At 44.5% G+C, this 24,467-nt stretch overlaps 1 protein-coding gene and 1 long non-coding RNA gene across 3 annotated transcripts in view; both read right to left on the bottom strand.

The window, feature by feature from the left end:
- Dpf3 (double PHD fingers 3) overlaps positions 1-24,467 on the bottom strand; it is a 249,781-nt gene that overhangs the window by 23,358 nt on the left and 201,956 nt on the right. The gene's annotated exons all lie outside the window — the stretch shown is intronic.
- Positions 14,213-23,618, bottom strand: LOC139703352 (uncharacterized). 2 transcript variants are annotated; one of them, XR_011705727.1, is made up of 3 exons: positions 23,181-23,618; positions 22,163-22,241; positions 14,213-15,988 (listed from the first exon to the last, which is right to left on the bottom strand). It is a non-coding gene; the product is annotated as an uncharacterized lncRNA (long non-coding RNA). The 2 variants fall into 2 exon arrangements; XR_011705728.1 differs by lacking the exon at positions 22,163-22,241.

The raw sequence follows: 24,467 nt of genomic DNA, 5'->3' as shown, positions 1-24,467 counted from the left end.
ATCTCCCAAACCCCAACGACCTTTCTCTGTTTTCTTCCTTGAAACATACATCACATGTGTATCTCTGGCATTCTCGTTGCCTTGATGAAGAATTTTCCCCTGGATCCCAAGGACCTCGGAGTGGAAGTGTTAGACACTTGTCTTCCCTTTCCCTCAAGCCATAACTAGGCTTTCCTGGTGACCCCTGGCTCTCAGAAATTTTTATGGTGCTTAAGTATGAGCAACAGGGACATTTTACATATACAGCTACCCTGGCCCCAAAGCTTCTGATTCACCAGCCTCAGAATGAGTGAGAATCTGCCCATGTAGCTAGTGCCTTGTGGTCCTCTGGCCACACTCAGAGACCCTCTGCCTCCAAGCATAGAGGCCCACGAAGACCAGCAATCTGTGCCACAATGCCAACCACTCTGATCCCGGATACCTTGGTCAGAGAGGGCTTGAAACCCTCTCCTGCCCACTTCATTTTTTTATCGTAAGGATCGAAGCAAGAAAGTATTGTTATTGCTTTGTTAAACTGGAAAGTACTAAAAATAATACCACTCCTCTGTTCCTTGATTCTCCCCAAGGCCTTTTAGATGACAAAGCACTTAAAATATTTCTTTTGCATTATTAAAAACAAACACAAAGTGTCTGGGGTTGTGGCTCAGTGGTGGAATGCTCACCTAGCATGTGCAAGGCCCTGGATTCGATCCTCAGCACCACATAAAAATAAATAAATAAAATAAAGGTATTGTGTCTAACTACAACTAAAAAGTAAATATTAAACACACACACACACACACACACACACACACACACACACACACAAATACCCATTCCGGTCTTTGTGGAACTGATCCAACTGGGGTGGGAAAAAAAGCAAGAGAGATTTAAAATAGTTTCCGTTGTGTTGTTATGAAGCTTGGAATATCTTTGCAACCTATTTAAATGGTACTCATTAAACAATGAATGAATCAAACAGACCCAATACAGACATTGCTTTTTTTCCATTTTCTATTTTAGTGTCTATTCAACCATTTTAAGAGGAATATACCTGGACCCAAATCAAAAGGGGACCTCTAGTAGTAGCTAGCTTGGTCCTAACTTACTGAGGGCAGTCAGATAGATGTCATTGATCTTAAATCTCACCAGGAGCTCCAATCCGCTGAACCAAACCCTTCCCACCACACACGACCCCTCACAGAATCAACCTCTTGCACCCTCTTAGATTCCACATTCATCCCTAAAATCACATCCTGGGCGTTTCTGTTCACCCCTCTCTCCCTCTTTCCTGCTTACCCCAGCTGTGTTTAAACCCAGCTCTCCTCCTACCCTGCATCTGTGCCAAGCAGAGAAAAGCACACCACCATGCTGGCCATTCTATTTACATGGCAACAACAGATATTAGCGGTGTCCCCCCATTTCTCCAATCAAATCATTTCCCCACATCTCTCCATCCTCTCTTAAGTCCCCATCCCTCACATCCCTTTTTCACACTCTTCCTGTTTAAATGGAAAATATATAGGTCATCAGAATAAGAGCATCTCATCTTCTCCAAGCCCTATCCACCAGCTCGCTGCTCCTGCACCCCTACATTTGTCTCCTTCCTATTTCCAGGACTGTTCCAGATCCTACCCACCACCAATCCCCCATTTGAGCAAAGATCCCAACTTATCACCTTGAGAACTTTGTTCCTATTATTACTTGCTCTTGTCCCATCAATTTATCTCTATACATAATGGACCCTCTACAAAAATTCCTGACTTTTAGAGACCCTTCCTGACTGAGCATCCCCCAAACCATCGAGTGCCCAATTCCTTTACTCACCCTTGAGCATAACTTGAAAGGGCCAGTGCGCCCCACACCCTGCTTCCCAACTTCCCTCTCCTCCACACACTCACCTGGTTCTTTTCCTACCCCACCCCCAGCTGCCCTTCTCAGTTTCCTTCTCAGGAGGGTCCTCCTCCTCCCCCTTCCTCCTAACTCTTCTTTTTGTCTGGTTAAACTCAGTTTCCCTCAACATCATCTACACCCGTGTCATTTCGGAACTTGTAACTCCAGTACAAACCACTCTGTGATTCTAGACTCATCTATCTACTTGCTATGGTCTTGGGAATCCAAACACTAGAAAGTAAGAAAGATCCAAGATGTCAAAGGATCACTGAGGGGAAATCCCCATCTCAAGGGGCGATGGGGACCCTGCCAGCAAGGAGGGGAGCCTTTAGGTGGGGGGGGGTTGTGGAATCTTGCGGGAGGCAGGAGGCAGAATTCACTGCAAGCAGAAAATGTGGTGGATGGCATCCGCGCTGGGAACTGCCAGGTTGCACTTTGGGTCATGAATAAGTAAAGAGGTCATCACAGGTTCCAGAATAATGAGGGCAGAGAGGAGAGAGAAAGTGAGAAGAGGAAGGAAGGAGACAAAGAAGATGGGAAACAAAGAAGGAGGCTGGAAGGAAAGGGTAAAAGAAAAAGAATAAGAACCAGGAAAAGAGAGTTGGGGTTCTCGCTCATTCAGAAGACACAGCAAGAATTCTGATCAACTTCTCAAAAAGATGCAGAACAACTCAACTATCTGACGCTTCCCTAGAGGGGCATTAGTGTCATTAATACCAACAGTTACGATTTAATAAGGCGCTTCCTGTGTGCTAGGTGCTTTGAATACACTTCCTCCTTTAACTCTTGAAGCAATCTGTGACTCGGGTGTTCTTGTCCCCACATTATAGACAAAGAAGCTGAGTCTCAGTAACTTACTCCAGGATGCTGCCTGCCAGGGGCTGGCGAAGGCAGAAGCAATCCCACACTGGGTACCAACGTGCACATGGGTAGCCATCACACCACAAAGCCACAGGAAACACAGTGGGAAAGCCCTTCCCCAATACCAAGAGCCAAGGGGCTGCAAACAGCCCTCCAGAGGACACTGGGCTTCTGATCATCTGGAGGCCTCACCAGCCAGATGGCTGGAACAGAAGACACTCATCTGCATGGACATCCTGCTTGCCCCTCCCCATGCCTGTTGTCCCTGTCCATGCTCCAGGACGCCTTTGAGGGAAAACTGAGGACTGAGGGGGTAGGACGGGGACAAGGGAGAACAGCTCATCACAGCCCTTGCAGCTTAACCTAGCTCCCCGGATTACAGGCACTCCCAGAGCCACGCCAGGCAAAAACAAGTCAAGGCCACCTCCAAATCCCACCCCAACAGAGTTAAAGGGGGAAATGGAAATGGCTTAAAAGGAAAAGAAGTTCTGTACCTTCTTAAAACAAAGGGGAAATGCAAAGCTTGGATAAAGAAGTTGGCGGGAGGAAGAGGCCCCACTAAGAAGAAGGCACTTGACTTCTGGAAGACCAGACTTGGGCTACACAGCCCCCGGGGAATCCCTGAGATCTTGGCAATGACTCTCTGTATCCATTTCCTCCTCTATCAGATCTACCCTAAGCCTTCTTCTTTGCACCCAACAGTCAATGTTAGGGCAGCACCCACAGCCAACACTGCCTCGTCTGGAATGAGTCCAGAGTGCAGGACAGTGGGGTCTGGAGCCAGAAGTGGGAAAGACCAATGTCTCTTCAGGGATGCAGCCCACAGGTGCCCTGGACCCACACAGATGCCCCTATCTAATTCCAACTATGCTGATTCTTCACCTGACTCCTCAATCAGGGCAAGAGGTGGATGGAGCCATGGGGAACCTCAGAGGGAGCCATAAATGTGGTGGACAGAGAGGATGGAGGAAGCATGTTATAAAATGCCATCTTCCTTCCACAGACCCTGTTACAGGACCTGAAGCTTCCACCACCACTGAAGCTGAACCAGGGGCTTAAAAACCAAACTTTCCAACATCTCCAATTAAAGCGAGTTTCTGGAAAGGAGAGCACCATCATGATACCTGATGAGAAACACGAGTGAACCTTGGAGACCACTGAGTGCAACCCCCTTCTTCAAGCACAGGAGAAATGTGAGCTCCCAAAGTTGAAGTGACCTAGCCCATGGTCACAGGGAATGGTGGCAGCAGACCTGGGACTCTAAACAGGCCTGCCAAGTCTTCTCACAATGTGGCACTGGGCCCCGAGGGAGCATGGCTTTGGATGGGATGAGCATGGGTCTGGAATCTTGGCATCCTGCTCCTGGGGCTGCTCCTTCCCCTATCCAGCCATCACAGCTAACCTGAGCCTTTGGGACTTCAGCTGCCTAACTTTCCCAAACCCTGCCCTCCAGCAGGAAGAGTGTCCATCAAAACCCCAGGGCCAAACTAGTCCTGGGCACTGTCTGCTCTACACCTGGCTCTTTTCCCTGACCACTAGGGATGGAGAACTTTCCAGAAGGCACAAACAGCTCTAACGTCTTTTACAGAAAGGAGTCCTGTAAGAAACACTCTTCTTAATGGGCATTGGGGGTAAGGCAAGAAGAGAGGGGAATATGGAAAAAGAACATAATTTTTTTTTTTAAATATCGCATTCTTACCAAAATGGCATCCTGGAATGTTCAAGATTATCTAATACCCAGTTTGGATTCATTATTTACAAAGATGGAGACTGAATTTCTTTTGAAGCAGACCAACCAAATGAGGCTTGTGGACTTAAAATATGTTCATGAGAGGCAAAGAATTTGGAGAAAGTTATAGTATCCTGACTGGGAGAGAGAGAGGGTTCTTTGCTCCCCAGATTCAGACTCACAGTCACCTGAAAAGGACCTGCAGAGTTGCCCAGCTCTGGGGAGCCTGGCCAGGGCAGCAGGCTCTTTGCAGATAAGCCATTGACCCTGGCTGGGAAGTCCAGGCTCATTCTCACACTGGCTTAACCCCTAGAGCTGACCAGCAATGGGCAACAGGACTCATAGCCTAGATGGACTCTTCAGAGGCCAGCAGGACTCTTACGGGACTGCTAAGGTTCCCCAGAGGAAGGTGGGTGAGAGAAAACAAGAATGAACAGAAGCTCAGAGCATTGGGGGAAGGGGGAAGGGGGAGGTGCAGAGGGTCCCATTCCCCACGCAGTAGCAGAAAAAGATGACGAGAGAAAGATGGCGTCTTTGACATCAAATAGACTGTGCACTTTTCTGGTCTTAGGCAAGTGACTAACCTTTCTTAGCATCAGTTCCCCAGCTGTAAAATGAGACCAACCTCTACCTCTTTAGCGTTGCTGAGGAGACAACGAGGGTAAAGAGCCCGCAATAACGTGGGCACAGTTGGCATTCAGCGGGCCTGGTTCCCTTAGAATACGGAACACCTGGTCCAAAGGCAAAGCCCAGGGGAAAACTCTCTCCCAACAAGCCCTGGAGCCAGGCAGAAAGGCCTTCTGGGGAAAGCTTTCCAGGGGCGGAGAGAGTCCCCGGGGCTCCTCAGCGACAGTGGGTTGACTCATTTGGACACCCGTTCTTAATTTCCCTCTTTGCATTTTGGGAGCCCTGGAGTGCTCTTCCCCCAAATGAGGCATGCAGCAGAAATGGGCTGTGATTAGCACAGCAGAGCGGCCAGAAGGACCAGGGGGGTGGGGAGAGCAGCAGTCTGCAGAGACTTTCCTGGAATGAATGCAGGAGGAGCAGGCAAGGGGAAGATCTCACTCCCTTTGCCAATCAGCAGGCAGGGACTTCCTTGAAAGCCAATCTTCTCAACCTCGGCAGGGCAAAGCAACTCCGAAGCTGCCTGCTATAGAACTAATATAGCCATCAGAGGCAGCCTGGGGAGTTTTCTGCAAGGCACACAGTGAAATTTCAAGGTGGGTGCGTAAATAGAGTATTGCCTGTTGCGCTGAATGCAGTTAGCACCGGGCCCCAGAATGCAGGCTGCATCAGATCTACATAAACATCAGTCTGAAGGCAGATGAAGAAATGAGAGAGTTTGCAAGGCTTTGGTGAGATCTGTACAGGGCCAAGGTGCTGCATAAATGTTGGGGGGAGGGGCAAATCCAAGGGTCTCTATCCAACTATTTTTCCTTTCCTTAGAGGGAAATGGGTATTATTGTGTTATAGGGTCTTAGTTTTATTCCCTCAAATAACCTTTTTAGCCCAGTGCTCTGCCACTCTTAGTCTAAGCCAAACAGAAGGATGACCTGGGCCGTTGCTTAACCCTCTTGAGTACTGGTCTATTCACCTGCTCAATGGGATAAGGACTTCTGACAGGGTTGCTAGGAAGACTACACTGAGAGCACACTGGCGATTATGTGGCATGTCAAGAAGCGTCAGCCCCTCTTGGCCACTGTAGAGAAGCTGGTCCATATCCTCTGGACTCATGAACCACCCTCCTCACACCCTCTGTGCCTCCTTCAGCCTCAGGAGCCTGTGAGAAACCTCCTAGCAAGGTGAAGTGAACAGGTGATAGGAACGGAAGTGAGGACCAGAGAGCACAAGCTCAGGACTCTGCATTCCTCCAAGAGGCGAGTTAGCCAAGGACGCCTAACCAACAAGACCTCACGGAGCATCACGGAGCATCTGCACCCACCAAGAATTCACAGAGCATCTGCACCCATACAGCTGGCATCTAACCCTGGCTTTTCTCTCTTCCTCAAATGGCATCCAGTGACCCAGCAGTCTAAAGCATTCTTCTCCAAATAAGCCCTTTTACCAACTTGACTAGGGAAGACAAGCATAGATTTTAATCCCAAATTTAAAATGGCCTCTCAGCCAAATGTTCTCTCTGATATGCAGATATTAACTCACAATAAGGGGAGGAAAGGGGGTAGAGGTTCACCAGACTGGAGGCAGGGATAAGGGAGGGGGGATGGGAATGGGAAAGAAAATAGAATGAATCGGACATAACTTTCCTATGTTCATAAATGAATACATGACCCATGTAACTCCACATCATTACAGTCACAAAAATGGGAAGTTATACCCCATGTATGTATAATATGTCAAAATACATTCTACTGTCATGTATAATTAAAAAGAACAAAAAATAAAATAGCCTCTCAGATACAAGTCTCTCTGGAGCTCACCTACCAATGAGCCTCCTGAATAATCCTATATTCTTCCCAAGTGCATTAAAACCCAGTTGGTAGGGTAACTGCTATTTCCCTGGTTTCAGAATAATAGTTGGTGGGGAATACCCACAAAAATCATTAACCACCAGGTTTGACATTCAGCAAGAGGAACATTTTATCACTTAGACAGTGTCACACTGAAGACAGGAGACAGTAGGGTTCTGTTACAAGTCCTCTGGAAGGGACACGGATCACTACTTTTCCCCACAAGGACTGGGATCTTACAACCACAGCAGGACAGAGGCAGTCTGGTAAGGAAGCCAAGACCCAAACTTCTCAATGCGAAGCCATCCTAAATGTCTCATCCAACCTGCCTGCTCATCTTACTCTTCCAAAGTTCTTTTGCTGTGAATCAAGCTTCCCCAGACCATGCCCGGGACTCCTCACCACAGCCCACTCCATTCAGGTCCTCTCTGCTCTGAGTCCAAACCTTCCAAGTCTGTATCACACCTCTGAGCCTTTGCTTGGGCTTTTCTTGCTGATATTTTCAGTGGCCTGCCTTCTTTTCCATCCCAACTCCATTCGTCTTTCCACAAAGATGCCCCTGCTACTTTAACCTGCACAGTGGCTCCCTTGCTGAGCCTGCCCGGCCCTCACATTTTGTACCAAGTTGGCACTTAATGATAAATGGTCTTGTCTTGAATAATTTGCTAACCACCTGTCTCTCCTCTTCAAGAACAGAACAGATGTCCTCCATACTGGAGAAAATTCTCAGTTGGAAAAAATAAGACCTTACCAGTTGTCACTACTAACTTTGTCCACTTACTCTCCCTGAGCCTCAGTTTTCATTTCTATAAAATAGGAATAATAATCTTAACGCAAGAGGGTTGTATGGCTTTAACAAGCTCATGTCTATAAAAAGCAGAGACTCAGTAACTAGTGTTAGCACAGAGAAAGTATCCCCCAAAGTTTGTCCCAGTCCCCCTTTGCTATTCTTTTATGTCTTTTGAAACCTAGCACGGTATTGCAACACAGCAGGCATTCAATAAGTTATTGATCAATTGATTAGTAGCATAAAGCAAACCAATAACTGGAGAGTCATTATATAAAGTTAACAGCATGTGGTCAAAACATATTGATCTATTTTTCAACTATGAACATAAGACTGATATTTATGGAGGAAAAACAACCTATATTAACTAAAGACGTTTTCAGGATTACAAGCTACTGGTTTCTCTGAACCAATAACTCAGCCAAGCAGAAGTTTCAGCATAAATGTTCATGCTAGCAATTCATCTTTCACCTTCTTACACCAGGTACCTCCATTCCCAACCTGCTATATTCAGCATCCACAGAGAAGTCACTTCACACACTAAACATAACACAATCCTTGCTACGTCTTTAAACCAAACAGACCAAAAGTTTTATATAGGAATTATTCTCTAACCTATTTAAGTTATTTAGGAAGAATGCTGACGACTTCTTTTCCCAAGCAGAATTTTGTATATATAATAAACTTTGTATTTTAATAAGACCTCTCTCTCCCACTAGTTGGGGAGAAGCTAGTAGGCAACTCTGAATATAGGCGAGATCGTTCAAGTAAAATCAAGCTGATAATAATTTCCAGATCCTATGAGCAATCATGAAATCCATGCACCAAGGAAGATGTTGGATGTGGTGGTGTCCAATGAGATGAGAACGGAAGAACTTGGATGGGTTTCAGCAGAACCCTTTTCACCTGGTGGCCTCTTGACCTTACGGTCCTTTTCAATTGCTTCTCACTGTCCCTTTTTCACATACTGGGTGTTTTCTCTGGAAGAAAGTGTCTCTCGATCCTGTATCCACTTGCCAATAGCGTCTCATTTTACCAAAAACAATGGAAGTCAGCAGATGGCTTGGGACATTGCTTCAGTATCAATAGAACAAGTCTGGAAATTTAGTTTTACTTCATGACCACAAAGTATGTTCTTGAAACTAATTTTCCTCATGTCTCCCTTTGCTGGTGGTGAGTTAGGCATTAGTGCCTTCAGGTTACCAAGCTACAATTCAAAGCAATACAGAACTAGGTAGGACATCAAGAGGTCATATAACTCATTCCTATAACTCCACAGCACATAGGAGAAAAGTTTGGCTACTGGTGAGGTCCAGATTCCTCTAAGGAATCTTAAAATTCCTTTGTGTGTGTGTGTGTGTGCTGGGCTTTGAACCCAGGATCTATCCGCGCTATGTACATGCTCTATCACGGAGCTTCATTCCCAATCCCAAAAGTCTTAAGTTTCTTAGTGTCAAAAGAAGTATGTCTATTTGTTCTAAGCCCCCTGTCCTCTTTGGAAACCAAACTGGTGTCTTTTTCTCAATAGTTAATATAACAGCTATTAAGTGACCCTTAATTCTCTTCTCCAAGTCAAACAATCCCAAACCCTTAATCCTTTCCTTAAAGAGTGTGTTGTTCATTCTGTCAAATGTATTGTTAATCGTCTTTCTGCACCTTTTGGATTTTCCGCAATGCTTTTCTCCTTAGATGAACACGATGGTGTCAATCATTAAAGAAGTCTGGAGAATTACTTCCCAGTCCTTGCATATTACTCTTAATTTAACACAAGCCTGGTATCATGCTTACCAAAAACTAACACAGTGTCCCCTTAAGCTAGGTTTCCCCTGGGGCTTCCAGATCCTTCTCAGCTGTAATCATGCCTTGCCAGACGAAGACGAATCATAGTCAACTTAACTGGATCGGTTGGTCAGTGCTAAACCATTAATGACCATTGTCAACACCTCTGAGCAAAGTACTTCCTACCCTAGTGTGAGGAAAGACCAGATAACCAAGGGATGTGTGCTGCTCACACCACATGTGTGTAAAACACAAGACATGAGATTCTCTACCCCAAGAATCTTTCTCCTTCTAGTCTATGTCTGAAAACTGAATTCTAGGTGACCTCACATGTGAGCTCCTGAGCTCCTGGGGGTGGAGCTTGGAGAAATGGAGCAGATGTTTAAAATGCTGATCCCAACTCCTCACTGTCCCTTTTCAGAAAACATGGAGGTAACTAGGGGAACTTAGCAGTAGACTCCACTAAGAGGTGCCCTGAGGTCTGAGACGTCACTGATTCTCTGGAAACATTTGGATATCTTCTAGCAGTGCCTGAAAAGCATGTCTTCGGTAATTTTTAGTACGAATGCTTCCTCCTAGTACCCCTTGTTTGATTAGAAAGATTATTTCCATTCACTGGTTGGTCTGATATCAGGGGTCTTCTCTACCATCCAGGGAGCAAAATTTTTTCTTACAGACTGTTTTGGGAGGTGAAGTAAGTGATTGTGAGATGTTTCATGACTGAAGATGACCACAAGAATCTGAGTTCTTGGGGAGAAACACCTCAGCCACATCTCAGCATCCATGGTTAACGGCGTCAGGAAGCATGATCATGGAGGCACCAATGCCCACCAGGAAGAGTTCTTAACTGCTGCACCTCCAGGGCTCCCCTCTGGGGCACCATCCACCACCTCCTGCAGATGCAATTCCACTGTACCGTCACCCACAGGAGCCATTGCCTTTCACCATACTCAAAAACAACTTAAATTGCTAGAGATGAATGACATTTAATATCATGTCCCCAGGGCGTCACTGCCATGTACGGCTGGATTACTCACAGATGCTTTGGTAAACACTGCTCTATTGTGGTTTGGGCTCAGCACCAGAAGAGCTGGTCGAGAGCTTTCTGAAATCTCATGAGGGGACTTTTGGTCTCTGAAACATTTTCGTAGAGGACTTAAAACTGCATACATGACTGATGACGAAATGCACCTCTAGCTCTTCCCTGGTCATGACACATTCTTCTCTTAGGGCTTAGAAAATGCCCTAAATAGGCACCACCACTGCCCCCAAATTAACAGTGTAATACTCTCTAAACCAATGATAAGCCAAACTATGCCCTGTGAACCAAATCCAGCCTGCTACTCATTTTTGTAAAAAAAAAAAAAGCTTTATTGAATCACAGCCACACTCATGTATATATTGTATATGGCTGTTTCCATACTACAACCCCAGAATTGGACAGTTGCAAAAGATGTCTGGCCTGCAAAGACTGAAATATTTACCATCTGGGTCTTTACAGAAAATCTTGCCAATGCCCTTTATAAATCATAAGAAAAAATGCATTGCTAATCAGAATAACCTTCCCCGCACCCTCCTGTGAGAAGAACAAGACAACCACCCTGATCCTCTGAAATAAGATGCATATAAGATTTAAAATAGTTCAAAGACACATTTATGTAACAAAGATCCTGGAGAAATCTCTATCTATATAGACATTCACATACAGATCTGTCTGAATCTCTCTCTCTCTCTCTCTCTCTCTCTCTCTCTCTCTCTGTGTGTGTGTGAGAGAGAGAGAGAGAGAGAGAGAGAGAGAGAGAGAGAGAAATCAAAGCAAGTTCTTAATTTGCTGGTTTGGAGATAGGATAAAATTCAAATTCAGTTCTAGTCACATGGAGTGATTTGGGGCTCTTAGAAAAAGTGGGCAGAAGGGGCTGGGGTTGCTGCTCAGTGGTAGAGCGCTTGCCTAGCATGTGTGAGGCACTGGGTTCGATTCTCAGCACCACATGAAAAAATAAATAAAGGGCCACCAACAACTAATAAAATATTTTTTTAAAAAAGAAAAAGTGGGCAGAAGGAACATGATGTAATAGGTAACTGGTCAGCAATAAGAAGACAGTAAAATGAAAAACATCTATAGACCGTACAACTTCACCTAGTGTTTTAATGTGAAGATCTTTCGTGTGCATGCAGAGCAAAGGGACTGGATTGGGGGAGGGGGTTCTCCTGGAACCATATCCTGAATCTCTAATAGGCACTGAATATTGACTTAGCTCCATCCAGAGACCAACCCAGTGCTCCATTTCCACCACCTAACAATTCTAAGTCAGGATACCACTGGGCTAAGATGAGGATCTGCTGTTATGAACACCTTAGGCAAGGCATTCCAATCTAAACTTCAACCTTGCCCAGAAAAGTTGCCCTAAATCCATCAAAAAGTATCGGATATACAGTCATATTTGGCTTAGTCCACACAGAGTTGGCCTTTGGTGTTTGCTTTTAATTTATTGCTAACATTTTAAAATGGGGACATCTCATCAAAGTTTTTGTATGGTTAGCCTCTCTTGAAAAGCCAGAAGATACCCACTGCATTGGTGCCTGCCAGCGGCTTGGGAAGCTGAGGCAGGAAGATCACCAGTTCAAAGCCAGCCTCAGCAACTTATTGAGGTCCTCAGCAACTTAGCAAGACCCTGTCTCAAAATATAAAAATTAAAAGGGCTGGGGATGTGGCTGAGTGGTTGAGCACCCCTGGGTTCAATCCCTGGTACCAAAAAAAAGTGCCAAAAGACCTGAGAACGCTGGGCCCTCGTCACTGCAGGCAGCTCCCCTGAGCTAAGTAGCAGCTGCCCAGTTCAGAATACAGGTGCTCCCTGTCTCAACACAATCCCTGCCATTCGAGTTAGACCTGAGACTGAGCACCAAGGTCTCTCCTAGCACTGGTTATTTTCCTCACACCTGGCCTGCCTCACCTGCTGAAGATACCTGTGCTGTAGGCATCTGAATTTCAACCCCAGAGCTAACCCTTTACAGTGACTCATGTGTTCAGATGGTGGAGGAAAAGTGATTTCTTTTTTTTCCGTCCCATGACCAGGCTCACATGTACACTCTTCCCCTCCCTCTCCCTCTTGGCTAATGGCCATTTACAGACATTAAGCACACGTATGCTTAACCAATAATTCACCATCAGACATTTGAAAAAGGTCACCCTGCCTTCATGGACCGCCACTGAGGACAATTTATTATCCTGGGTCTCTTCTCCTCTGGGTTACTTACATCGACACAACAAGTCCTTGGCATAACTTGATCCTAGAAGCAGCCCTAAGATAATAACTACAAAGAATACTTTCGTTGTGAGAAAAGAGGTGTAGGTAGAGGATGTTTACTTCTAGAATGCAGATTGGAGGGAAGATCTCAGATGAAATCACTTCTCTCCAAAAAAGATAGGTGACCTCTGACTTGAGTCTAAAGTTTCAAATTTTGAGACCCCTGTCGGAAATAGGAGGTGCATAATAAATGTGTAAAACTTCCATTTTGCTCCAGGGGTCCATCAGAGGAATGGATAAATAAAATATGGTTTATGCATATGATGAAATATCGTTCAGCCTTAAACAGGAGGAAAAATTTGATACAGCTACAACACAGATAAACCTTGAAGATATGATGTGAGATGAAATGAGTGAGTGACAAAAGGACAAATGCTGTTATGATTCCACTCACGAAGGTACCTAGAGTGGTCAGATTCACAGGGACGGGAAGTAGATGGCATTTTCCAGGTGCGGAAGGTGCAGAAAATGGAGTTTGTGTTTAATGAGTTCAGAGTTTCAGGTGGGGAGGAGAAAAGAGTTCCAGAGATGGATGGGGTGATGGTTACCCAACAAAGTAAATGTACTTCTGCCACAGAACTGTACACTGAAAACAGTGATAAAACAGTAAATATTATCTCATTTATATTTTATGACCATAGAAAGGGGGAAACCCCTAAGGAGGACACCATATTGGATGAAAAAAGCAACCTCCTTTTGACAGCTTGGGAAACTTATCAAGTCCATAGTGACATTCTGACATGACATGCATTCTAAAGGAAGACAGAGAGCACTGGCAGCAGCATTGCAAGGTCACATTCCATCTCTGCCTGGCCCCGTGGGGGTTGGTCATACTCAGAGGGAAAGACCAGGCCTGACATGCTGATCTGTTTTATCTGACCTACAGGATCTATCACACTAGGGTCCATCTTCACATACAAGGAAAAGCCTGCCAGAGGAAGTCCAGCTTACAGCTGTACCCGGAGCACCTTGGAAGCCTTAACTTCCTCTCTCTTTCTAAGCACATGCTAAATCTTGTATTTTTATGCAAAACTATTCTTGGCACAGGTATAACACCAACATGAAACAGGTATGTTAACTTTATACACATAACCAGAACTTCAGTACATCTGGTGTGGCCATGGAGAGGGTGATGATGGTAATTGTGATGGCAGATGGGTGACAGCAACTCTGGACTCCAGGACCGGAGGCTGGCGCCAACCCTGGGCATGGTTCACTTTCCATGCCACCACCTGGCAGCCAAGCCATTGGCAACTGCAGTCCTAGATTGTGCTTCTAAATAAGACAACAGGACTCAACAAACCTTGGGCATGCAAGTGAGCAGGATCCTTCCAGGGGTCCCTTCCACAGGAAGGTATGGAAGTGGAACTCCTGGAGGATGAGATTGGACAAGCAAAGTTTACAGGAGCTATAGGAGCATTGGAAACAGACTTTTATTTAACAGAAACTTACACAAACTTCATACAAACCCTACATTATGCAAAGCTTTATCACAATTCTACACATGTGGTAACTTTGGGAGTTGGCTGGAGGGCAGATTAGTAGCATTTTGACAAGGGACATTTTCTCTGAGAAAATGTCACAGAAAAGGGCTCCAAAATGATACAAAGACGCTCTGGGTGCTATCCGCCCCACCCCAGGGATTGGCCTTGATGGGGAACCTGAATGAACTGGCAGGAAGTCGGTGCCCTCCCACCTTCCTCTTTCAAAGATAAAAGAGATTCTCAGGTTGGGGAACATCCTAGCAACACTGTGACCCAAGAACCTTTCCAATGAGAATATCCAGCGTTAGGTTGTAGGGAGGTGTCATGCCTCTGTTTACAAGGAAGGGGAACCCAAGAGTGTTAACGTGTAGAAGACCAGCCCAGTGGGGAGACTAAAGTAGACTCCAGTGGCCTACCAGTCCACCAGACTCCTTGGCTAGGCTGCAGACACTACGCCGAATTCCACTTCATGGGCCACATCGCTCACTTCCACACAGGACTTAAAGGACATGTTAGAAGACTTGCCTTCCTCCTCAGCCACCACAAGCAACTGACTGAGGTTTCCACAATTTGGGTCGACCTTCCTAGCCCTTAGGGACAACTCTAGAATCTCAGGACCCTGAAGCCAGCCGGGTAGAAGATTCCCTCGGCCAACCCCCTTGAGGAATTGTGACTGAACTAATATCATCTCAGCTAACGCTTCGTTTTTGCTGTTGTTTTTTTTTTTTTTCTTCACTGCATTATTTTAAACCAAGTTGTCTCTGTTCAAATCTGTTGAACTTGCAGAGAAAATATCGAATCACTAAATGGAATCCCTTTCTAAACCAGGCCTCGTCAGCTATGATAAGCAGGAGACGGGTGGCTGTTTCTCCACGACCAGATAAATAGGGCTGGCCTGGGGTGAGTGGCATCGGGGCAGGGAAACTGCTGAATGGTGGCTAATTATTTCAGCCAAGCCTTAACACAAAATCATTTAACATCACCAACACTTTCAACAGACTTCTGAAGAAAAAGTGGGTGGAAACTGATCACTCCTCACTTACCACATCCAACTCGCAGAAATAAAAGTACCTAAAGACATACATGAATGGCTTTTTTTTTTTTTAAAGCCTGAGAGAGCAGAGTTGATCTTTATTTTCTTATTAAAAATGTGGGGTATTTTCCTTAGAGTTAATATGCAGTCTTTATTTTACAGTAAATACTCTTTTGATTTCGTGTCTTCACAAAATTGCTTTTAACTTTTGATGTAGAAGGTATTTAAACAAAAATACTGTGCACTGTCAGCACTTTTTTTCTTTTAAATATTGAAATAAATAAAATAGTTAACTCTTTTTTTTTTTTTTTCTCAGTTTGTTTGTGTTCAGTTATTTCTATTGTAGAGCAAATTCCAGTCTGACCTGGGTGCTTTCTCACAGACTCTCAAAGAAAAAGTTATGACGAATTTTTTAAAAAAGAAAAAAAAAATCTTCTTATTGCACAAACTTAGGCCATTGCTGAGACTTCACTGAGCTGAGTTGTGCTGGAGGATTTTTCCACAATCCAGGCTCTGGTGTCGGCTGAAACACACGCACAGGAGGGGGCCGGGCAAGGGAAGAGGAAGAGGAGGAGGAGAAGGAGGAGGTGATGATCATGGTGGCTTCTTTTCACCTTCTTCAGAAAAGGCTTGCTTGAAGGATGCTGGAGTTCCCAGGCCAGAGTGTTGACTGCAGAGGGAAAGGGAATGAAAGATAAAACAAAAAACAACAGCACAGAACGACTACCTAAGAAAGAAAGATGACAATTAAGGGGTCAGCAAAAATGAAATGAATTGAAAAGAAAAACAAAGAAACAACAGTGATAACCGAGCTCACGAAGCTATGACCATGGGCAATGAAAACCAGGCTGGGCTCTCTGGTGCCTTGAATGTCAGTGGCATGAAATCAACTGGGAACAGGGCAGGGCAGGTATAGCAGGACCCAAGAGATGGAAAACACAACTGGATGTTCAATTCCTACGGAGGCAGAGCAGGGTGACACTGGGTGTTCACAAAGAAAACAAAACAAAACCAAAAAATGTTCTCCTCTACTTGGAAGTAAACTGAATCTTTTCAAAGTTAAAACATCCCAGACAGGACTATTGTGATGTCATCTGCCTGTCAGTCACCTACGTGGAAGTGCGTGGTTCTATGCTATAGGACCAACTGCACTCACAAAAAAACCCCAATTGATGTCCCATTTGGCCCAAGGCCAAAAGAACACTGCTTCACACACACAAACACATACTCATCTCCAGTCCTGGCCCAAGTAAACTGAGGGTGTCCCAATTACTAGCAGACAGGACCAAGCCAAGAGGTCGGTTCCTGTCCTCCACTGGCCTGTGGATCCCAAGCCTCAGAAGCTGGTGGCTCTTCAAACCAAGTGGGTCCATTAGCCCGGATAGGTACCAACCAGGCATCGATTGCTTTTAGCTGAAAGGGAACCTGTTCAGTTGCTGTGGTCTTCGACACAGAGGAGTTGGTACAAGGAGTGGGCATTAAAAGGAAAGGGTGCTAACATTTCACCCCAGTAGCAGTTCCTGAGGGCCAAGCTGGGTGCCCCCACAGAGCCCCATCACACTGAGCTCATAGGGGAAGGGCCTAAATGGAAAGTGGCCAAAGCAGCAGGGAATGAAGTTCAAAACCAATGAGCAGCTCAGCATCCTCCAAGTTGAAATTTTCAAAAGATGCCTGCCACCAGCATACTGCTCCCTGGCCAGGTGCACAGGCCTAGATTAGATACCCTTCCAAGGCCAAGACTCCATCCATCTACTTATGCTTTCGAAGGAAGGCTGAAAAGGACTCCACTTCCACCACCACATGTTCTCCCTCCACATCTGCCCCTATTCACCATCTCACCTCTCTGATCTGCAGTTCTGGTGCCCCTGACGGGTTTCTCCTCCCACACCCACACCCCTGTTAACTCCTCTTGACCACTGTCACCTGCCTCCCGTCCCTTCACTTGAGAGAGAAACCAGTGTGGCCTTTCTTCTGCCTCCCATAGACTGCCTGCCAACTATCCTCTTAAGATTTCACCCCTGGCCACAAGCCTTTCTGTGCCTTCCCCAGAGTTCTCCAACCCTTTTGGTTGGATGTCACCTGCCACTTTGTTGAAGAGTCTCTCACAGCCATACCATCAGGCCCTTTCAGTTTTCAAAATGTCCACCCGACCTCCCCCAACACGCACACTTACCAAAGCACACACACATGCGCACACACACTTTTCTTCCTTTGCCCCAGTTAAGCCACCTAGAAAACAGTTTGATTAGTTGCCAACTTTGCACTCTTAATATCCACTTCTCTTTCATTGCCTCTGGCTTGGCCAACTGCAGGCCATAGGCAATGTCCTGCTGCGTCCTCAGTCTCCTGTGCTTGGTCCCCTCCAAGGAGGCTCAGTTTTTCATCCATCCACTCACCATCCACCCTCCCCCACCCCTGTCTTCACAGCCTCACATCACTTCACTGACCCCTGGATCTCATCTACCCACTCTGACTTGACCGATGATACCTGCATCAAGAGATGACTTCTCTAACTTCTCTGTCAACAGTCTTTATTGACTATTCACTAGGTATAAAATGAGATTCATTAATACTTCGACTAATTAGCTCAGAAACATTGCTTGGGACTCAGTCTGTTTCGGCCAATAACTCTGGCACTGTGATGTTGGGCACTATCCCAGGGACACAAGTGATATCACCTTTGCCTTCAAGAAGCACATCATGTATTAGAGGAGAAAGACTAATAGCAGGAACAAAATGCTACAGAATAATCCTTAAGCATGTCTGCATATTGTGATTTTTGCCATTTTTCATGGATCAAATTGTGATTTCCAGCTTTGCTTTTTGTTCAACTCTATCTCCATTCTCTCTGACAACAGATATTCTTGTCTATTAAACAGTGACTGTCAGTCAGAGCTCTTGGTTTATCTGGATAACTCCGTCAAAAAAAAAAAAATCCCTCACTACTGTGATTCACACAAAAATAATCACATATACTCCACAACAACACCTACCCATTAACTATCAGTGAATACCTAGACTGCCCATGGAAATTTCAAATAAATCCATTGACCAATAAATCCACTGGACCATACTTAATTGCATCGTATTCTTTACAGGACTGAGTTGTCACACGCATATTCCTATTACTCAGTCTACGGTCACCAAAAGAACAAAGGTATATCTGAACAAAAATATTAGCATTCCAGGTCTGTTAGCACACTAGCCTGAAACCTCAGCTCAAAGGCTAAACGTCTGAACCACCACTAATGGGGTAAATCATTCATGTACCTCCTGATATAATGCATTGGGAAGGATATGACACCATTTCTGTGATAGTCTTACCAAAAGTCACCATTTCATTTTAATCATTAGAAAACAGCACCCAAACCTAAAGTGAATAGCTTTCTGTGAAATTATCAGCCAATATTCTTCAAAAAATATCAAGATTACAAGAAACAAAGACAGACTGGGGAACTATTCCAAGTTAAAGAACTTTAAAAGGATAAGACAAATAAATGCAACATGTGATCCTGGATCGGAAAAAGGACATTAGTGAAACAACTGGCAGAACTTGAATAGGTCTGTAGACTGTAGTGTGGTGTCAATGTTGATTTCCCGATTGCGATCATAGTACTGTGGTGATTTGGAGAATCTGGGGGAAGGATACACTGAAATTCTTTGTTATTGTTTTTGTAAGTATTCTGTAAGTATGCATTTATTTCAAAATTTAAAATGTTTAAAGTCTTAAATATTGGCTGAGGACCAGTGTGTAGATAATCTGAAAACCTATGGCCAATGTTTATAACTAATAATTCAGTCCTGACGGGGACCTTCCATCATCTCAGTTGTTCTGTAAATCAATCAAGCAGAATGGTTTTTCCTATACTGTTATTTTGAGTAGATGGTCAGAAATCACTTTTATTAAGCACATTTGAGTCACATAAGTCAATGTTTCATGTGAGAAACACTTGGGTGTGTGACCAAAACAGGGCCCCAAGTGTTTACTCCCTGCCACCTTACCACCCCCCACCTCACCACCAAGACACTGCCCTTCAGGAAGCTCAATCTTGGTTCTGTCAGAAAGTTCCTGAAGTCTCAGACCCAGCTGTGTTTCTGCAGGATTATACTCTGCAATGAGTTGGGTTTATTCTGTTTTTGTTTGTGTTTTACAGAATCAAATACCTCCTCTTGACCCAAAAAGGTCTTAAACAAAAGACTCAAAGCCCTTTACTGATTTTACTCCAGAAATCTGTGAAATGTGATCTTTGGGGAAATTAGTATAGACTTAGGAAAGAAAATTAGAAGACGCAGATGCCAACTACTAACACTGGAACTTTGGACCAAACATCTAACCTGACTGAACCTCGGTTTCCTCACCAGTAAAGTGGGAATAAATGACATCCATCCCACCTCAGAGTTGTTTTAAGATTCATTATGAGATAATAAAGATTATATACTATGACTAGGAAAGAGATGTCCACATCCTAAAAATAGGTAAACTGAGGCAGAGCCTCATGGCAACAAAACTAGACACTGGAGCTTCTCATTTCTACCCTAGGTTCTACTCACCAGATCAAAAATGCCTCACTCCAAAAACCCACCTAAGCAACTCCACTTCCAGCAGTAAACAAAATCCCCTGTGGAAAAATTCCTAATTCATGAGTCTGCTCAAACTTTAAGTACATATTCAAGATCATATTCATCAGTTGCAACAGGAGGCATATTGGGATAAAATTAATTAATTTTATTCCACCATGAAGTAAGAACCTCCAAACAGCCTTTAGTTCTTTCCCCGAGTAATGATCTTGTGTTCCCTCAAGTGCTATATAAAGGCCATATCAGGCTGCAGCCCATTAGGTGCATGGAGAGCAGGAAGACTTAAAGGGATACTATCGATGTGAACATCATATTTTTTATTAAATCCTGCTCTCTAAAATAGCAGCAGCAAATTGGATTACTGGCTTTAAAGTACCTTTAAAAAATTAAATGCATATTTCTCATCCCCTGTGTTGTAGTGATTATAGTATCTGATCTCTACATAGTCTCAGTAACAGATACAAAGAATTAGATTATTCTGGATTGAAAAATAAAACACCAGATAGTCACCTTTCATAGCAACAATAGTCACCTCTACATCAACAATTCCCCCTGGAGGATTTGAATGTTGTAACAAATTTAGAAAGTTCCATACCTTTGGTTCCCCTATGTTTGGACAAGGACTCAGAAAACTAGTGACATTTCTGAAACATGCTGGAACTTTACTGAGCTAAGGACAAAGGAAATGGGTCAGATTGTTTTCATCTTCATGATCCTAATTTCCTTTTTATTTTAAAATTTGAATCGTGATCCTTATTTAACAAAAGCAACCACAAAAAGTTATGTGTGTCCATGGGTCACACAGCTCCTGCAATTCCTGAGGCGACAATGAAAGGAGATCTCTTTGTCCCCAAGAGGCATTGGGAGAGAATATCCAGAAATGATGGTTTAGAAAATTAGGTATCTGGGATGGGGCTGTAGCTCATTGGTAAAGCACTTGCTTCACATATGTGAGGTACTGGGTTCGATCTTTAGCATCACATAAAAATAAATAAAGATACAGTGTGTTCATCTAAAACTAAAAAAAAAAAATAGAAAGGAAAGAAAATGAGTTATCTTTAATATTCTGCATAGAACCTTGATTAAAATTTTCTTTTCTAGGATCTAATAGTTTGTTTACTCTCTGGTGGTTGAAATTGCTTTTAAGAAGGTTGATGTTTAAAGCTATACTCATTATAAATACTCTTTTTCTTAGCTGAAACTGAGTAAGGTTTACATGAATGCACATACATATCTATTCCCTAACCAAAAACCATCCAAGTGTCCGCTAGATCATGGTAGAATGTATACATTCTAGGTTTCTGGGAATCAGAACCTAGCCCCTTACTGTGTGTGTGGCGGGGTGGGGGGGGGGCTTAGATATCCTTTTAACCTTATTACTAAGCCTCAGTGTCTTCATCTATAAAATGGGGATAATATAAGCATTTATCTCAAAGGGTGTTTATGAGGATTAAATGAACCATTCCAAGGAAAGCACCCAGAACAGTACTGAATGCATAAACATTGAGACTTGTTATCTAGAGAAGCGGGTGGGGGCAACAGCAACCTCCAGGACTCCTCTGGCTTTTCTCTGAGTTTCCTTGCTTTGCCTTAAGACGTTTGCCTCCAAAGCAACATCCATTCCACTCTCTCAAGCTTAACTTGAACTTTCTCAACTAAAAAGTGAAAAATTTGAACTTGATCATCTTTTCTTCCAGTTCTTTTTTCTCGTCTTGTCATTTTCCTTTCTTTCTTTCTTTCTTAAGAATATAAATTCTGAGTCTGTTGAGAGATGCTATAATCAAGGTGAGACAAGATGCTCAGGCAATGCTAAGTAACACTGTTATGCTCACGTTGGCTAAGAAAGGCGAGGATGTCTGCTATTCCCTACTAAGAGAAATCGGAATCAAGTTGTACTAGTAAAAATAAATTAGATAAGACTTATCCTCAAACAGATATTTCCCTAGGAATTTGTCTTGTTAGACAGTTCTAAACCATTGGTTCCCCCATTAGAACAACAAGTTCATAATGTGTTTTAATTATGTGGATCTTTTTTAAATCTCAAGTTCAAAGCCAAGATGCCACTGATAATGCTAGGACCGAGAACAACTAGACAGCTCTCAAATGAGAGTGTGGATTGAACATATACTTTTATTAACATGGAAGCTCACATTTCATCAGTCAGGCACATCATAAGGCTATGAATCCAACATCTGAGTCACAGGAATAAAGGACAGAGGTGGAAACTGACAGCAAGGCTAGCTGTATCCTCTTAGCAGAAACCTACCAGAGTCAACTATGTTGGCGTATTCACAGATGTGAGCATGCAGGAATATTACAACCGTGGAGGTTTAGGCCATGGCTCCCTAGGGACAGAACCACATACAGATTAGGCAGAACATCCCAAAAGTGGGTGGGGTTGTTACTTTTGATCTCTCAAAACAGAACAAATGCCCAAGCAAGCATATACCCACTTGAAACAGGAGGAAAGTGGAAGCCCTCTCCGAGTCAGGCTACCAGGGAAGCACCAAAGTGTCCATTTGTGGGTCTGTCTGTTTGACCTGGCACTTGTTGGGTTGATTTGTTATTTTAAGGAGTGGTCTAATTCAGGAGGATCTGCAAAGGCTGGATCATCAAAGTAGATCTCCTCAGACACCGACAATCAACCTTTTAACTGGGCAGCTACTTGGATCTCCCAACCCAAGTCAAATGGCACTGCCCATGTCTCACAGAGAACACCTGTCGTGGGAGTTCAAAAATCTTCAAACAGCCCTGTTGTTTGTTGTGCCTAATCAAGGATCTTCTTTAATCTGGACTCATCCCCTGCGCAGTGAAACTGGTACCCAGAGCTAAGAAAACCACCCAGACATGCAGGGCCCTGAAGCTGCACTCTTCATTCCTACCCAAGTCCAGCCACCAACTCCAGCCTCAGTGCCCTGAACTCCACTCTCACCACAGCCAAGAGAGGCAGAGTCTGCCAAGCATTTCCCCAGCCACCTTCTCTTGCAGTTAAAGCCAGAAGCCCCCCCATTCTCCACATACAGCCCCTCCCACACAGTCCAAGCAAGCTCAGCCCCACGCCTGCACCCAGGCCCGCAGAGTCCACATGCACACACAGACCACCAGGTGAAAGACACTCCAGGAGCCACTCCCACACTAAGAAGGGGGAACCCTGAAAAGCGAAAGAGCAAGCCAAGGGGACAAAAAGGAAAAAAGAAAGACAAAGAAAACTAAAAAAAAAAAAAAAAAAAAAAAAAACTATGATGGTTTTGCCCGGGTGGTAAGACAGATCAGCCAAGACGTACCTTTTGAGAAGGGCCTTGTAACTGGTCATGCTTGGGACGGCCAATGAGGTGAACGGGTCTTCTCCATCCAGGCCTTGAGCAAGTGTTGCTTTGGTTTGTTTCAGGAGGTGCTATTGGAAACATAAAACAAAGTGCCCGGCAGGCACTAAAAAAAAAAAAATAGAAATAATACAGGCGACTGGATCATCCAATGAGCAGTTAACTGTTTTAAACAGGGGGAAGGGGAAGGGAGATATACTGTGAGGTGTCCTTCTTCCACGAGGGTGGCCTCAGGTCGCTTTGTCACTGCCGAGCCCATGACTTTTGCTTATATTCCATTCCTGCGTTTGGAAGTTGCTCTTCGCCAGGAAGAAAGTGAGGAAAAGCCAGCATCACAGAAACGGCAGCTCTGCTGGACCAAGGAGGAGCCCAGGAGGCGGCTGCTGGTCAGGGCCGACGTTGGAGGGAGGCCAGGTGCCTGGCCTTCTCTGGGACTGCTGCCATTTCCCCCCCCCCCCCCCCGCAAGCAGAGAGGAGGATGGAAAGGTCAAGGGAGGAGACATGGGGAGGGGGTCTGCCATGGGGAGCCACAGACTCTGTGGGGCACAGGGAGGTGCCATCCTCTCCCATTGAGGAAACTCCCCCCAGCGGCTTGCTTCTAAACAGGGTATTACTGAGATGCCTTTGATTTCCCTTTTCTCACTCTCTCCAAAACAAAAATAAAAATAAAAAAGTCCGACTCCAATAATAGCTAGCATATATAAATAATAACTTTAATGTTATTGGCTCTTTGTTTCCAAACCTAGTGTTCCTCTTCTCTTCATCTTTACCAATAAATATGAAAACTGCGGAAATCAACTCTGCTCATGTCAAAAAGATCCCCTCCCCCCCCCCAAAAAAAAAAAGAGAGGAACCATCTAACTTCCTATTTCTAGGGAACATAAATAACACATCACGGTGCCATCTCTCTGAAGAACGCTCGCTCTGCTCTCTTGTCTTTTTTGTTTTGTTTTCAGTAGTTTGTGCTTCTGTTGTACACACCCAAAAACAGAGGGATGGCGAGGGGAAAGGACTCATGGAAGGTGGGAGGAAGAAGCAAAAGGATCAAGGGAAAAAACTAAGTCGTCTTTCATTTAAAAATATATATATATATCAGAACCAGAACAATGACCAGAGTCAGAGGGGGATGGCCAAGCGCCCAGTCCGCTCCGCGGGCTTTAGCAACTGCCCTTTTTATCTGCTGTGGGCGAGCCCCGGCCACTGCGGCGTCCTCGACAGGAGCGAGGCTCTTCCAAATCGTCCTCATCA

The sequence above is a fragment of the Marmota flaviventris genome, chromosome 2 (assembly GCF_047511675.1).
Source record: "Marmota flaviventris isolate mMarFla1 chromosome 2, mMarFla1.hap1, whole genome shotgun sequence".
In the NCBI taxonomy this organism is placed as follows: Eukaryota; Metazoa; Chordata; class Mammalia; order Rodentia; family Sciuridae; genus Marmota; species Marmota flaviventris.
This window is presented reverse-complemented; position numbering and strand designations above follow the sequence as displayed.